We start from the raw sequence: 15,615 nt of genomic DNA, 5'->3' as shown, positions 1-15,615 counted from the left end.
CCAAAAAAGTTCCATACAAATCGGCTTAATGTTTTCTTCAACAGGTAATTGCAAGAAAACGGTATGGTAGATTTTCACCTAAAATTAATCAGTATCATTCCCAACTAATATCTTACCAACACTTTATGATTTTTTATAATCAATTCGGTAGTATGAGCTTAAATGTGGACGAAAAGTTTAACACTTTTTTTCCAAATTACAAAGAAACGGCTTGGCAGATCCATCGAATGGCTTTTAAATTTTTGAAATTGGTCCAGCCGTTTTTGAGATAACGTCGATTTGTAGCAAAAAATCTATTCACACACACACATACTTTTTCCAAATTTGGTCCCATTCGATTCAGAATGGCTTGTAACGTCGAGAAAACATAAAATTAGCGAATCGAATTTTTTTATGGAAACATAAACTTCTCCTTCGGGAAGTTAAAAATGTGCATTGCAAAAATAATCATGTTGTTTGTACCGTTCAGAAACAAGCGTACCTGAACATCTGCAATAAAATATCATGTAACATCAAATTTAATCATATCAGCGCATATTATATCAATTTATATACCAGAAAACCCGGCGGTCATATTAAATTACAGCTGGTCTAGATATTATAAATTGTAATTGAAATTATTGAAAGGACAAAGGTTTCGGTTAATTCAAAGTAAATTATCCAGGGCGGGAAGAGAGGACGTTTATATACATATACTTGGGGCACTGCTTTAGTTAGAAAGGCGTTTGTGGGTTGTCTTTTAATAACACAGTATTAAAAATTTAATCTCAGACAGTAAAGACAATGTATTGTATATTAATAACGTCGATCTTAGTAATGAATAGTGCTCAATTCATTTTATTCCTGTAAAATAGTAAACAAAAAATCGTTACTGATACCACAAAGTTGTTTTATAAGTTGTATTAGTTTTTAACCATTCCATAAAACTGCAAAGTAATAGATCAAATAAAGAAAGAAAAATAAAATCGTTGCAGTTACGCATGTGTCTTTACAGTATATATATACTGTCTTATTCGAGATAAAAGGATTTATAATTACGTATTACATAATACAATTCATGACAAATTGAATGAAGTCAATTCATCTTTGAGTAATAAAGCAGAAAGCAATGCGTATTGTAAACCGTGTACAACCGGATAATATTTCGATAGCGGGTTTCATACGTCTGGACATGAAAATGCAGAATTCCGTGAAGGTATTTTTATTTCAAAACTCTTTAAATCGTAGTACTACTTGGTATTTAGCATTAAACTATACATCAATCTAGAAACAATTTTATAAGAATCTACAAACAAGAATTTAGTAATAATCTTGTAAGAATACTATATATAAAGAAACGGCTTAGACGATTATAGTACAAAACTATTCGCCAATCCTTACCAAATATCTTCTAATATTTTGAAATCGGTGAAAAATCAGCTCACATACACACACAATTTTTAATAATATTCATGTTATTGATTTTTGTGAATATCTATTTTGAAAGCAACAAAACTGTATTTATTGAGTTATATTATATATTTATTATTTTAAATAAATATTTAAGTTGTATTTGTACAATTAATTAACTTTTCGTAGGGTAAGATATAGTAATCGCAAAAAAATAGAAAATGAAAATGTTTATATATCTTTACGTTTCAGAGGTTTCTAAAGTCATACCTGAGAAAAAATGGATGTATGTGTGGGTGGGTGTGTGTGCATGTGTGTATGCATTTGCGGATACAATTTTTCGTCGACGATTTCAAGAACACGGTTCAACCGACTTCAATTATTCAAAGAACATTTGATTCCTATTGATAAAGAGACGTGCTGATTAGTTTTTGGCAAAGACGACACAGTGCAAAAAGTGCCAAAAACGGTAACTCAGTTTTTAAAAGAACGGAGCGTTCGATTTTAATAATTCAAAAAACATTTTACTTGTACTGGTAAGATGAAGAATTGATTATTATTTAATTTTTGGGAAGGCAGGTCTATCGGTTTCAGAAACCTAATAAAAAAGTAAATAAAAATGCCGTCAAAAATGATCATTGGACATATGCCCATCAAATTTTCAGATATTTTCTCTCTGTGCATCTAAAGCAGCGCGATTGCTTTGAAAAAAAAAAATCAAAATTTCCAAAATATTTCAAAATATAAAAAAAATCTCTTTTGTTCAACAAACCTTTTTTCAAAAAATCATTTTTTTCCAAAAATAAATGTTTCTCAAAAATCTATATTTTTTCAAAGAATAAAAAAAAAATATTACGAAAAGTTCCAGCAATTAACCTTAAGGCACAATGCCATACACCACTAGTTATTTTCATAAAGTGAAACTAGTTTGTTATATGGAATTATGCAAAATAGTTAATATATATAAGTAATTTACTTTCAATCAAGTTAGATCTAATCAAGTTACATTCAAGTCAGAATCTCTTTACAAACTCGTAAATTATTTGAAAACAAATTATTACTTATTTTACAATAATACTTTATTACTTATTTTATAATAAATGTGAACATACATATGTGGTCTTAGTGAACATACTACAATTTTACTTAAATTTGAATTATTCGGCCTCGCTTTAAGAATTTGATTTTCAATAATGTGTGATAAATAAAATTATATGAAATTGAATAATCTGCAATAATTTATCACATTATGAAGCCGGGAGATACTTATAAATCACTCATAAATTAATATATTGATTTATTATTGATTAAATCGATTATTTACACATGTCAGGAAGTTCATGTAACTTGCCTCAAGGCAAAAAACCACTTACAACTAGTTAACCATCAATTTCATCAGCTGCGACCGCATCGGTACGGATAGATAGATAGAAAAATTTAATGAAGGCAGTTAGCTAAATCCTTTTTCTTGCGCAGTGCATTAAACAAAATAGTGTTATCAGTTGATTATCTAAATACTACAATGCTATAATTTGTGTTTTAAACTTCTATACTATATTCATGTGTGTGCTGATGAATACAGGTAACTGCTAGACAAATGCATAGACTGATGAATCTATTGGATTCGTGTTATTGACGTGTTGTAGGCAGTTCGTAATAACTAATTAATGATCAGTGTACCTCATGCACTCAATTTATATTTGGCTGAAATCAGAGGTGAATTATGTTTTGAACTCTTTATTATTAAATTGACCATTTAGCCCGGTTTGATGGTCTAACTAATCCTGTTTTATGTATTATATTCAATCTGTCTTTTGAAGTTTCGTAGTGTTTTTAACTAAAAGGGAAAATACGAACAAAATGGATAAATTGACACAGCGGCCTTATTTAAAAATTGTCTAGTTTTCGTTTGACTAGTAACGTTTTCGTGACAGCATAACATGAAGAAAACTATAATAACAATCCCGTCAGAGTGTAATTCTCACAGCTTTGTCGAAGTAATCATTACAAGCATGTATCGCGCCTTCACATGTTAAATGGTAATTTGAACATCTGTCTACGAGGAAATACGATGAACTAGTCATAAAATTTAATCATACGGAAAATGACGAGTGGCACAAGAGTACCCTGTCTCCCCTATATGCCACATAAAACAAAACTAATTGCTGGTAATTAACTACTAATGTCCAAATTAACGCAAAATAATGAACTAGTGGTGTATGGCATCGTGCCTTAAGGCAAATTACTGGAACTTCCCGTACCAAAAATTAGTTTTGTTTTAAACTTTGAAAAAATTTGATTTTTGAGAATTTTTAAATTCTTTTATTTTTATTTTCTTATATTTTTTTTTTATTTTGAAGTATGTTAGAAATTTTGAACTTTTTTTTAAAGCAATCGCACAGCCCTAGCTGCATAAAGACGAAATATCAAAGTAGTCTAGCGGACAAACGACGTTACGGAACCCATAGAACAAAATTGATACACATTTGAAGTCTCTATAAAATATCTGATAATTTAATGTGCATATGTCTAATGATCATTTTTGGCCGCCAAATGGCATTTTTTTTACTTTTTTTACTACATCTCCGAAACCGCTAAACCTGCCTTCCCAAAATTATAATAATAATTTTTAATTATTATTTAATTTAATTAAATATATATATATAAATATATGTATTTACCACATATATATATGTGTGTGTGTATGTGTAAATGTGTGAAGCAGTATATAGAAAATATTTTTAACAATCTGTATATAATGAAGCCCAAATGTGCACAACTCGTACACATTTGCGTAGATTACAAATTAAACGTGTCGTGTTGACGTTATCAAAGCATGAAGTGGAAAAAAATTATTATCTATACTCATAAGTTTGACTTGTTTACTTCACACAGCTGTATTATTACATGATTATTATTCGATCATTGATTGCAATTTAATATGTTTACACCCTACTGCAAGCAGCAATATTAGCTTTTTAATAATGTCAAACTTGCGTCTATGATTAAAATGCAGAAATGCTGTCAACCATAATCAATTACAAATATGTTTCCAAGTAAATATAGCCCCTTCCGGCATTGCTGCATCAAATTAAATATCATCAGTATTAGGAAAATTCTAATAAAAAAGTATATCAAATAGACGTAGGGAACTGTTGGATCATCTTCTAAAAAAGCTATGTGGTTAAGAAATATCATCACAACAGCTTATAGATCTTTTATAGATCTAATTGATGTTCGACATAAAACATAATCACTTCATGAAATTTGAATAAAGTTATTTTAAGTTTTATAAAAACATCTTTGTGAAAACTTTATATAATGTTTCAACTTATAACATTTAATCAAAATCTGTAAATGCAAACCAAATTGATTCATGTGCTCTATTAAAGAGTGATTGAAAGAGTACGCGAACAGTACACTAAATCTCTTTCAAAACCAAATTTAGAAAACTTGTAATAAAAATATCGTCAAATGACGTCAGAAGTTAGTGGTTAAATATATTTGAACTTTAAACGTGCTTTATTGCTTTACTTAACTGATCGATCAACAAACTAGTTTTTTTTTTTGTGAACTTTTTAATTTTTTATATAAATGTTTATATTTGTAGTTAAACATATAACTGGACATAGCTAAGATTATAATAGTGATCATTGAGTATGTAAGCTAAAAGTTTACCTTTCATCGATATTTTCTCAAAAACTTTAAAAGCCATTTCATGAAACTTCATAAGGACGCACGGTGATGAGTTTCGTGCAAAGATTGGTCAAGCCATTTCTTTATATGTAACAAAATAGGGCAAAAATTTTTGTCCATATTTTCGTAAAAAATCATGAACCGATTTAAAACATTCAAAAATTATTTGAAGGATATCAGTTGGGGATCGTGCTGATTAGTTTTTGTTGAAAATATAATATGAATTATTTAATCGGCCTGTGTTAGAATTAGAACGACGAATGATTTATGTTATTATTAATAATCGCTACCTTTGCCCAAACACAACTTCAGCCAACTACTTCACTTGTTCATTATAAATAATGATGCATACAAACTAAATAAATGCAAAGCTTATTTTTTATGGATTTCATAATCAGAAAATTAAAATCATAAAATCAGACAATTAAATTAATTGGTAATCAATAAATTTCAATTAGGGCGTGAAATTTTTGGATCATCAATCTACCATGGGTGAGATAACAATCTCTGGATTCATTTATGCATATATATATATATATATATATACATATATATACATATATATATATATTAGGGTGGTCCTTAATATGTACATTTTTTAATTTCTTTGCTTCCAAGGACTCAAAGGCTTCCAAGTTAATAAAAAAAAAATTTCTAAAAGTTTTAGTTCTTAATATTAACATTTAGATAGTCTGCAATTCAATTGAAAGTTTCGTATTTTTTTAACATATATCATTAAGTAAATTTATATATCATTAAGTTATGATAGCAGACTCGTAATTTTGATAATTTGAGAGTCAAAATCACCAATTAAACAAATATTTTGTTACAGAATTAATATTGATGCCATGATGAATAAATATTTCGTTAAACAGCCAACATGGATTTAATTAGAGATCATTAGTAAATATTTTTAAGTGTCATAATATTTGAATTCACAAATGCTATCACAAATGGCGCAAGAATTTACTTAATGTCATATGTTAATAACAAATATACGAAACTTTCAATTGAATGGCGGACTATCTAAATGTTAATATTAAGAGCTCAAACTTTTAAAGGATTTTTTTATTACTTTGAATGAATTTGGAAGCAAAGAAATTCGAAAAGTTCCATATTAAGGACCACCCTAATATATATATATATATATATATATATATATATATATAATATATATATATATATAAGCTTTACATCATGTAAACATTACATTTGTTACAATATTTATATCATCATCAGTGGATATTAAACACTAGAAATTGCACACAATAATTCTAAATGTAACTATTCATATTTTTTTTATTGTTTCAACTGTAATCAGAACTCTTACTTTACATGTTCTATAAGCTGTCTGTTGAAGACTTATGATCTAACGTATTTTATGTGAGGCAATATTAGCTCTTACGTCTAATAGTTATCATATGATTGAATGATGCAGCTACGTCCACAAAGAACGATTTCCACTTGAAATTAAATTGTGATCTATAACTCCAAGTGGAAATTTGACATCAAAGCTGCCTGATGTAAGTCTCTGAAACGATTTATAAATAATTTTAAAAAATCAAATATATATTATACATTATGCAGAAAAATACTAAAACAAGCTGCATTTTTTTAAAGTGAGTAAATATTTCAGACAGTCTGTCTGGCTGTGGTGTGTGTGATTTTTATTTGATACATGACATTTGAAATTTTTCAATGTGTGAAATAAATAACACACCCACGTTCTTATATATATATATATATATATATATATATATATATATAAATATGTGTCTGTTTCAAATATACTTCTGAACGCCAACAACTTTGAAATATACACCCTGTATTGCATTGCTTTTTCCGACTGCTCATCGCATCACGTTACAAAGCTTATTTTACGTTATTTTGCCGCAACGCGTTTTTATACATGGACCTCGAATTTTTTTTATCATTATGTAATAAAAATAATATTTAGCCTTTATACTTAAGTTTTGCATACTTAACTAAGTATTTGTGGAAAAGTACCTGGCTTTGTAATCAATGGTCAAATATAAATTTTTTTTATTGCTGTATGTGCGCAACTTATGCATTTCATACTTGCCGTTTTAAACTCAACTCGAAATTAATTGACAAGTTTTAATGCAAGTATTTGATGTTGTTCAACTGCGCTTTTGCATTGGCTGACCACAACAATTTTGTACAAATGTGATTTTTAGCTCTTTTTTCAAAATTTGTCACCTGGTATTTTTCAAACCATAGATGGGGTGAAATGGGGCGGCCAAGGTAAAAACAGGCCCAAGGTCTTTTTTTTTTCAATTTTATAAAAACAAAATAATAGCTACATCATTGAACCAATGCAAAATATAAATTTTATGGATACATTTTTTACAGAGATAAATAATACAATATATAAACTTGATCTGGTATTTTGTCAGGAATATTCATCAGCAGAGTTGGAATAACTATTTATTTAATTCATCACTTCTAAAATTCATTTTTTTAACTTAATTTACTTCTTTATTCACTATTTTATATTGAATACATCTTTATCAGGGTAAGGATTTAGTTGATCCTTTTTACCCCACCCACCTATAAGCTTTTATAAAGGATATATAAAAAATTTGTAGAATCTAACTTAAAATTAACAATACATTTTATAAAACTATTGAATAACGTATGCTTAAAATATATATATATATATATATATAGGTCTCGTAAACTAAACAACAGTGCTCACAACCGTAAAAACTAACAACAAAATAAAATACTTTTGTTGTGGATTTTGATACATTGCCGTTTATCTCTTGATAGCGACGTCGTAAGAAATAAGGGCGTGGCTAGTTACACATCTTTTTCTCTCTACTTTCAAATATTGTCGTTACAAAATTTCTTACTTTAAGCTAAGGTATCTGCGGTGGCCCTTTTTACCCGCTAACCTTTGAGCTTTATCTATTGTAATATTCTTATTTACATTTTTTTATAACGAATATTATTTTGCATATAAATTATATTCTATATTCAAATTTCTAATTATATTTATTAGGTTGTACCTTGTCAGTTTCTTTTTTTGAATAATTATTGTATTGCAATTGAGGAATATCTCATTATAATTATTCACAATATTTCATTTCAGAGTGATTAATTCGTCGATGAACATAATTAACTAGATTTTAATCAATTTCATGTATACATAATATACTCTAAATATTAATTCATTTATTCCAATCATTAACTACAATCATTGATCCATCAATATTTGTTACGATATCGCTAAAAATAGCTATTCTAGTAGGATAAGTAAATAATCGAAATTATATCATCTAAATTGTTATTTTATACCATTTTTTTTTTGCAAAAGTTAATTAAAACTAATATTTATATTAATAACTATCATTGCGCATTCCAGTTTTTTTTTTAAACAAAGTTCAATAAATTTAATGAACATTATTTAAGGATTTTCGATTACTTTTTCGACTGCTGATGTGTCTTTGGACCACTTTCTACTAAACACGTTGTAAAAATCTTACATATAGAATATGATTATTATTTAATAAATTGTTTAATTGGTATTCTATATTTTTTGCAATTGAAATCTATTGTATTCGCGATTTTTGAAAGTAAAAATAATCGAAGATGTTATTCTGTTCGAATAACATTATGATGGTGATTAAAAAAGAGGAAGTAATTAATATATTTACTAATAGACTCTACATGCATTTGAATTTTTTAACATAAAAAATTATTTTAAATGAGAAGAACTATATATCAAAATAATTATGCAACGTTTTTAAAATACCGAATATGAACTTAATTTTTATATAAGTAAATATAATGATAATAGATATTTTATATATGTTGAATGATAATAAATCTTCTGATCATAAAAACAATGATTTAAATAATTAATTGTTTATAAAAAAAAATCATAAAGCTTCTGAATTAATGTGACGAATATAATATACCTGTGAGTATATCTGGTTTCAACGTACGCGTATCATGTACTAAGTGTCATTAAAAAACGTGGTTGTACAAGATTTTTATACGAAACCCTCATTTATATATATATATATATATATATATATATATATATATATATATATATCTGTGTGTGTATTTAAAAAGTAGTGTTTGATAATTTATATTAACGTTAATAGAATTTTGTATTTATGAAAGAAAGCGGTGAATCATTAACTTCAAAACAAGTATAAATAATTGCAAACATATAAGTAGGGGAGACTGAGTACGGTTGTGACATGTATTTCTGGTTCTATTCGGGTTAAGATTATGTAGATGAAAAAATTGACACAAACAAACAAACAAACAGCTGAGACAAAATGCAAAAAATAAAGAGAAAGAAAAATTCAATATAAGAAAAAAAAAGGTTTTACAAACATTTCTTATTATCATTGTTTAAAAAAATATGTTTTGTTTTATATTGTTATATTTTACTCATAATAAGCTTTGTTTAAAGGATTATGTTGTGTTGTATTACACATTTTTGACAATGAAATCGTTTCTGACAATAAAAGTTTTTCTAGTTTTTATACCTATTTTTTTATTTTTTATGTCTGTCACGACCGTCCCTGGGGGCGTCGACGTGAAAGCTAAATATCTATCGAATAGTTCTCGAATATTCTAATTTGGTTCACTTTTTTTTCACACACGAACTCGTGTGGACAAGGTTCGAAGTTCAAACCTCGCTTCGTTCAAAACAAAACATCGTGTAAGAGCGATGTCCATTTTCTCTTGAAAATATAAATTAAAAATATGTTTCCAATTGAAAAGTAGCCCATTTCGGGTACTGCTGTAATATGGCAATGGAAAACTTCTCACACTATTATTCCCTAAACCCATTATTATTATTATATATCTCATACATATATCAAATTTCAGTGTCACAAAGTTCGTTCCCCAAGATATTTTAGCGATTTAATCATTTTTTATCGTGCGTTCAGTCATTGAATATTTTTGATATAATTATAGTTCAGATTTTTGAACTTGAAGAAAAAGCTTAAATCTTACTTTAAAATACTTCCTTTAATTTTGGGGTCAACTGTTTTTATTTTAAGTTTTTTAATGCTGAATAGACAAAATATATACAACTCTTTTTACTTCAAAATAATATTTATTTTTATCAAGGGTTGTCTAACCCTAACATTTTGTTTAATTTTGTTTATTTTAATGTTCGATAATTTTGAATTCTTTTTTAGAACTGTTTATTTTTATAATGAGTTGTTTATCCATATTTTTATTTAACTTAGAAATTAATTTTCTTTTAATTTTAATTTGGTCTATAATTTGACATAATTTAAGCTTAAATGTTACTTCAAAATATATTAAGGGTTGATTAACCCTTATTTTTTTTAAGGGTTGTCCAACTCTAACCCTTTTTTTATTTTGAGGTCTAAATTTTCACCCACCTTCCACAAATCTCTATTTCAGATTAGCCATTTCATAATAGTTTCAGATAAGGTTTGCACTTGCAAACGCTATTAATATGACCCAGGAACTTTAATATGCGGCGTGGTTTGCAGTGGGTAAACTATTTATATATTTTTTGTTAGCAGTCCCTTTTACTGGTTTGCAGTAGGTAAACTATTTATATATTTTTTGTTAACTGCTCCTTTCACTTGTGCACCACATTTGCAATAAGTTAGTTATTTTCATACAAATCATTTTTATACTAGAAATATTTTGTATGGATAAACAACCTTTGCCGTGTCAGCTAGTATATATATATATACAAATATATATATATATATATATATATATATATACTAGAGCAAGTAAATTCTCATAAAAGTATTGCTGATTTCGTATTACAATCTACATTGCTACAATATCTCTTGTCCATTTTTTACAGCTATAATTTATTTAATTAATAAATAAATTAAAATATTATTTAATAGAGGTTCAGGCATGTGATATTGATTGTTGACGCTACATTTTCCGAGATAAAAGCAAGTATTTCTATGCATTCCACTTTAATTATAACTGGCCTAGTTTGGCAACAATCGGTAAAGCTTTTAATGCGTAAAGTGTTATATATACATAATAGTAATAACTGTTTAGTTTTTTATTATTATTTTGTAGTATATATTACGAAGACATTTATAATTATAATTTTTATATACATTTATTAGTATACGGCTATGAAATTTATTTAAATCAAGTATTATATGGCTTGTTTAAGAGGAAACTTGGTAGTTTTCATATTTTAATTGTGATCTATTATTACTATACTTGATAGTATTTTTAACTACCGTAGAGTAAGTTATAGTAATCGCAAAAAAGTAAAAAAAATGATTTATATATATTTTTACGTTTCAAACCATTCTAAATATTTTGGCGTACCTTAGAAAAAATTGGTGTATGTGAGTGTATGTTGGTGTATGTTTGTGCGTATGTGTGTGCGTGTGTGGATACAATTCTTGTCGACGATTTTGAGAGCACGGATCAAAGGATTCGATTCCTTTTAATAAGGGGACACGCTGATTAGTTTCTGGCCAAGGCAGGTCTAGCGGTTTTGGACATCTAGTGTAAAAAGCTAAAAAATTGCCATTTATAAGTCAAAACTAAATATTATATGAAGTTTTTTAATAATAAGTACAAAATTTGTTTACATTTCTATGGGTTTTGTACCAATGTTTATCCGTTAAACTGCGACACGGCACTTACGCGCTTCGATATTTCATCTTTAAAACAGCACGATTGATTTGAAAACTAGTGGGGCGCATGGCATCGTGCCTTAAGGCAAATTGCTGGAACTTCCCGTACCAAGAATTATTATTTTTTTAAAATCGATTGAGATTTTTGAAAAAAATTTACTTAAAAAAATTAGATTTTTGAGAAACTATAAATTTGACAAAAAATTACTTTTTTTTTTTGAAAAAAAAATGTTTTCTTCATTTTGACATATTTTGGAAATTCTGAACTTTTTTTTTCAGAGCAAGCGTATGCTTTTGAACTGCATAGAGACGAAATGTCAAAGCGCGTAAGTGCCGCGCCGCCGTCTAACGGATAAGCATTGGTACGGAACCCATAGAAATGTAAAAAAAAATACTATTGTTAAAATCTCTATAAAATATTTGATAATTTGATGTGCATATGTCTAATGATCATTTTTGACTGCCAAATGGCATTTTTTTTTTACTTTTTTCATTAGATCATTTTTTTGAATTATTAAAATCGGACGCTCTGTTCTCTTAAAAACATTTTTGGCACTGTTTGCCCCGTATCTTCGGAACGGCTAGACCTGCCTTGCCCAAAAACTAATCAGTCTCCTTATCAATACGAATCGTATGTTTTTTGGATTATTCAAATCGGTTGATCGGTGTTCCCGAAATCGTCGACGAAAATTTGTATCCGCACACACATACATCTTTTTTTTTTTCTAAGGTATGCCAAAATATTCAGAAACCTTTGAAACGTAAAGATATATGAAAATTTTCATTTTCGTTTTTTTTTGCTATTGCTATAACTTGCCCTACGGGAAGTTTAAAAAATTCACAATGTTCAAACAATTTCAAAATATTAAAAAAATTTAACATTTCAAATAAGTCAATTTTATAAAAAAAAATGCAAAATTCTCAAAAATTTAATTTTTTTAAAGTTTTCAAAAGCTTTTTTAAAAAGTTTAGTTTTTAGTACGGGAAGTTTTAGCAACTTGACTTAGGGCATGATGCCATGCACCACTAGTTTGATATCATGTTATTATGCTGCACAATGTCCACAAAAAACAATTTTCTCTTAGGATTGTGCCTTAAGTCAAATAAAAGTCTATAATCTCAAGTGAAAAATTAATATCATGTTGCCTGATATCGAACTGTCGGAGGTTGGGACAACCCTGAAACTGGAGATTACTAGCATACGTTCTGTTCATCCGGCAGGCCCAATATTATTTACGGCGATTAAAGAAAATAATATATTATAGTTATTCTGTTAGTATCAGGTGTTTTTACCTGTGACCATCAAATTTATCTTACTATGGTCTGTCACTTAGCAAGTATCTTGTCAGAGGTGTCAATAGCCGTGTTTATATTAAAAACGTGGCGTATTCTCATGACGCGCGCTCTTCGCGTTTCCGCGTTTCCGTGGCACCGTCCGACCGCCCTCCGAGTAGGAACAGGGCGGCGAGCGAGCGAGAGCGCGCTACAGCGGCCTCTGTTCCAGGATGCAGGCACAGGTGTATAAAAGCTTGAGTACAAATTATCCTCGACCATTCGTAACTGTGCCGTAGACCGAAAAACTTGACCAGAAATTGTAAAATAAAATCTATTTCCTATCACTTGCTATTGTTCAGCGACACCTTCGTCTCGTGCAGGAAAGGTTTTCTGGATTTATTTGTGAGTACTGTACAATTTTAAGTGTTAAATCGCAAGATGTGTTGCTTTACCGGAGACTCGTGCTGCTTTTTCTTTCTTCTGTGTACATGCATGGCGAAAATTTATTTATTCGCTTCTGCTTGGGCGCGAATCGGATATTTGTGGGCACTGGTAGCCGCAACCACAATCTTTGATTTTTGACAAGTTTGTGAACACAATTTTACATCTAGACCATTTATAATTCACTTATACTTAAATTTAGTTAACATACTGTTTAGTTTATTGTTGTATATTTATTTTTCAATCATTTATTTTATATCATCAACAGACTATTATATAGTCCAAACTCATGCTCTTTAATATGTTGCAAAATTCAAATTCGATCAATGTAAATAATAATTATTGTTTTTATTTTTATGAATTTGATATATGTTTTTATAAAAGCATTGTATACTTTTATTTGAATTTATTTAAATGAAGTTTTATAGTCAATTTGTATGTTATAATAAACTTATGGCACAGCTGAAGTTTTCTAAGTTATGTATATGCAATCTATTGTTTGAATATATGTATATGTTTACGTTTGAATTTGTAATATATTGTTGAAACTGGTTCTGCATATTTTAATTTTTGATACGTACATTTATATATTAGGTTATCAAATATCTCCCTTCCGCCTTTTTGTATTATAAACCAAGAGCAAAAAAGCGGAAGGGAGATATTTGACAACCTAATATATTCATAACTATTGCAGTTATTGCAAAAATTATTAGTGATCGTCAAATGCAAGTTGTAAAAATTTCGTAGTCGTGTTGTGTACCAACTATATTTCGAGTATATACCAAATTTATAATATACGCGCGCTAATTAATAACATTCACGTTTACTTAAATATGCAACGTAGTTTAACTCCCTCTCTGATATTTATTTTTGTTGGTATATTTACAAATCATTGAATAAATATTTTATGTTATGCTTGGTACCTGCCATTTGATTTTAATTTATTAAAAATTAACTAGACTTAAATTTTCTTATTTACCTACATTGAAAACATACGGCATTGTGTTTTTTTATTTGTGTGTGACCTGTTGCTGACTCATACTGCAAATCAGATGGTCAGAACTATCTTCTACCTGGCACGACAAAATTTTAAAAGGATTAAAATGTTGGGTGCCTTACTTCGGAATACATATTTATTTCAAATGTTAATATTTATTGGATTTTGGCTAAATTTTAATATTTATTGGCTAAATTTTGGTAAGATGCGCGAATCAAATACTATCTCACGGCACTGTTTTGTAACGGTGATCAAACTATGGATTTCTATCAAATTTTGTTTTGGTTGATTATCTTAGAAAAATAATCATATAGTTGATTTTTTAGTTAGATGTAAAAATTCCGACGGAATTAAACTTATTAATATAGTGTTATTTAAAACATAAAAATGTTATTTATAAATATAAAATAAAATTGATTATCGAAATTATAATTTCAAGATGTGTTTGATATAAGCAATAATTTTGATTATCATGCATAACCAATAATATATCGTAATTTTAAAAATTGAAATAAATTTTAATACTTTGTGATATATTATATATTAAATTTTATAACATTTTAACACCTCAATATGCAAGTAATAGTTTTGTTAAAATAAAGTAGAATGCGGTTATAATAAATAAAATAGTATAAAAAATATAGGATTAAATTTATAATATAAAAAAGTGTAAATCTAATGCCATTATATAAATATGTATGAACAGCAATAACAAGTGGAAGTGTTTTTATTATCTGTTACATCTTTTTTTGGTTGTGCCAGAGTATTTAGGCTTGTGTACTAACGTTTGATATCCGCAAACATATAACTTATCAAAATAATTAAAGTATTATATTTTAATTTAATATTTGTTTTCTGCTATTGTAGTCAATTTATTCACAAATACATGAGTGTTTAAATAGTAATAAAAAAAGATATTTTTTGATATTCTATTAACTAAAGTGCTGTACGAAACTAGTGGTGTATGGCATTGTGCCTTAAGGCCAATTGCTGGACCTTTCCGTACCATAATCAAATATGCGAGGAGTAATAAATGTTTTAAATAGATTATTATAAATAATATAACTTTCATTATTCTTATTTTATAAAATATAAATAAACAAAACTTAATCAATCGGATTCAAAATGAAGAACATTGTCTAATATTTCTAAAAATTATATAAATTG

The 15,615-nt window shown here is 27.9% G+C and overlaps 1 protein-coding gene across 1 annotated transcript in view; it reads left to right on the top strand.

Moving 5' to 3' along the window:
* The first annotated feature begins 13,297 nt into the window (after positions 1-13,297).
* LOC113378365 (neuropeptide CCHamide-2-like) overlaps positions 13,298-15,615 on the top strand; it is a 28,173-nt gene continuing 25,855 nt past the window's right edge. The window contains exon 1 of the mRNA XM_026618901.1: positions 13,298-13,412. The gene's annotated coding sequence lies outside the window, so the exon portion shown is untranslated. The remainder of the gene's footprint in view (positions 13,413-15,615) is intronic.

Source organism: Ctenocephalides felis, unplaced genomic scaffold (genome assembly GCF_003426905.1).
Source record: "Ctenocephalides felis isolate EL2017-DRISC unplaced genomic scaffold, ASM342690v1 CF-g0.4_SCAFFOLD_01886, whole genome shotgun sequence".
Taxonomy (NCBI): Eukaryota; Metazoa; Arthropoda; class Insecta; order Siphonaptera; family Pulicidae; genus Ctenocephalides; species Ctenocephalides felis.
This window is presented reverse-complemented; position numbering and strand designations above follow the sequence as displayed.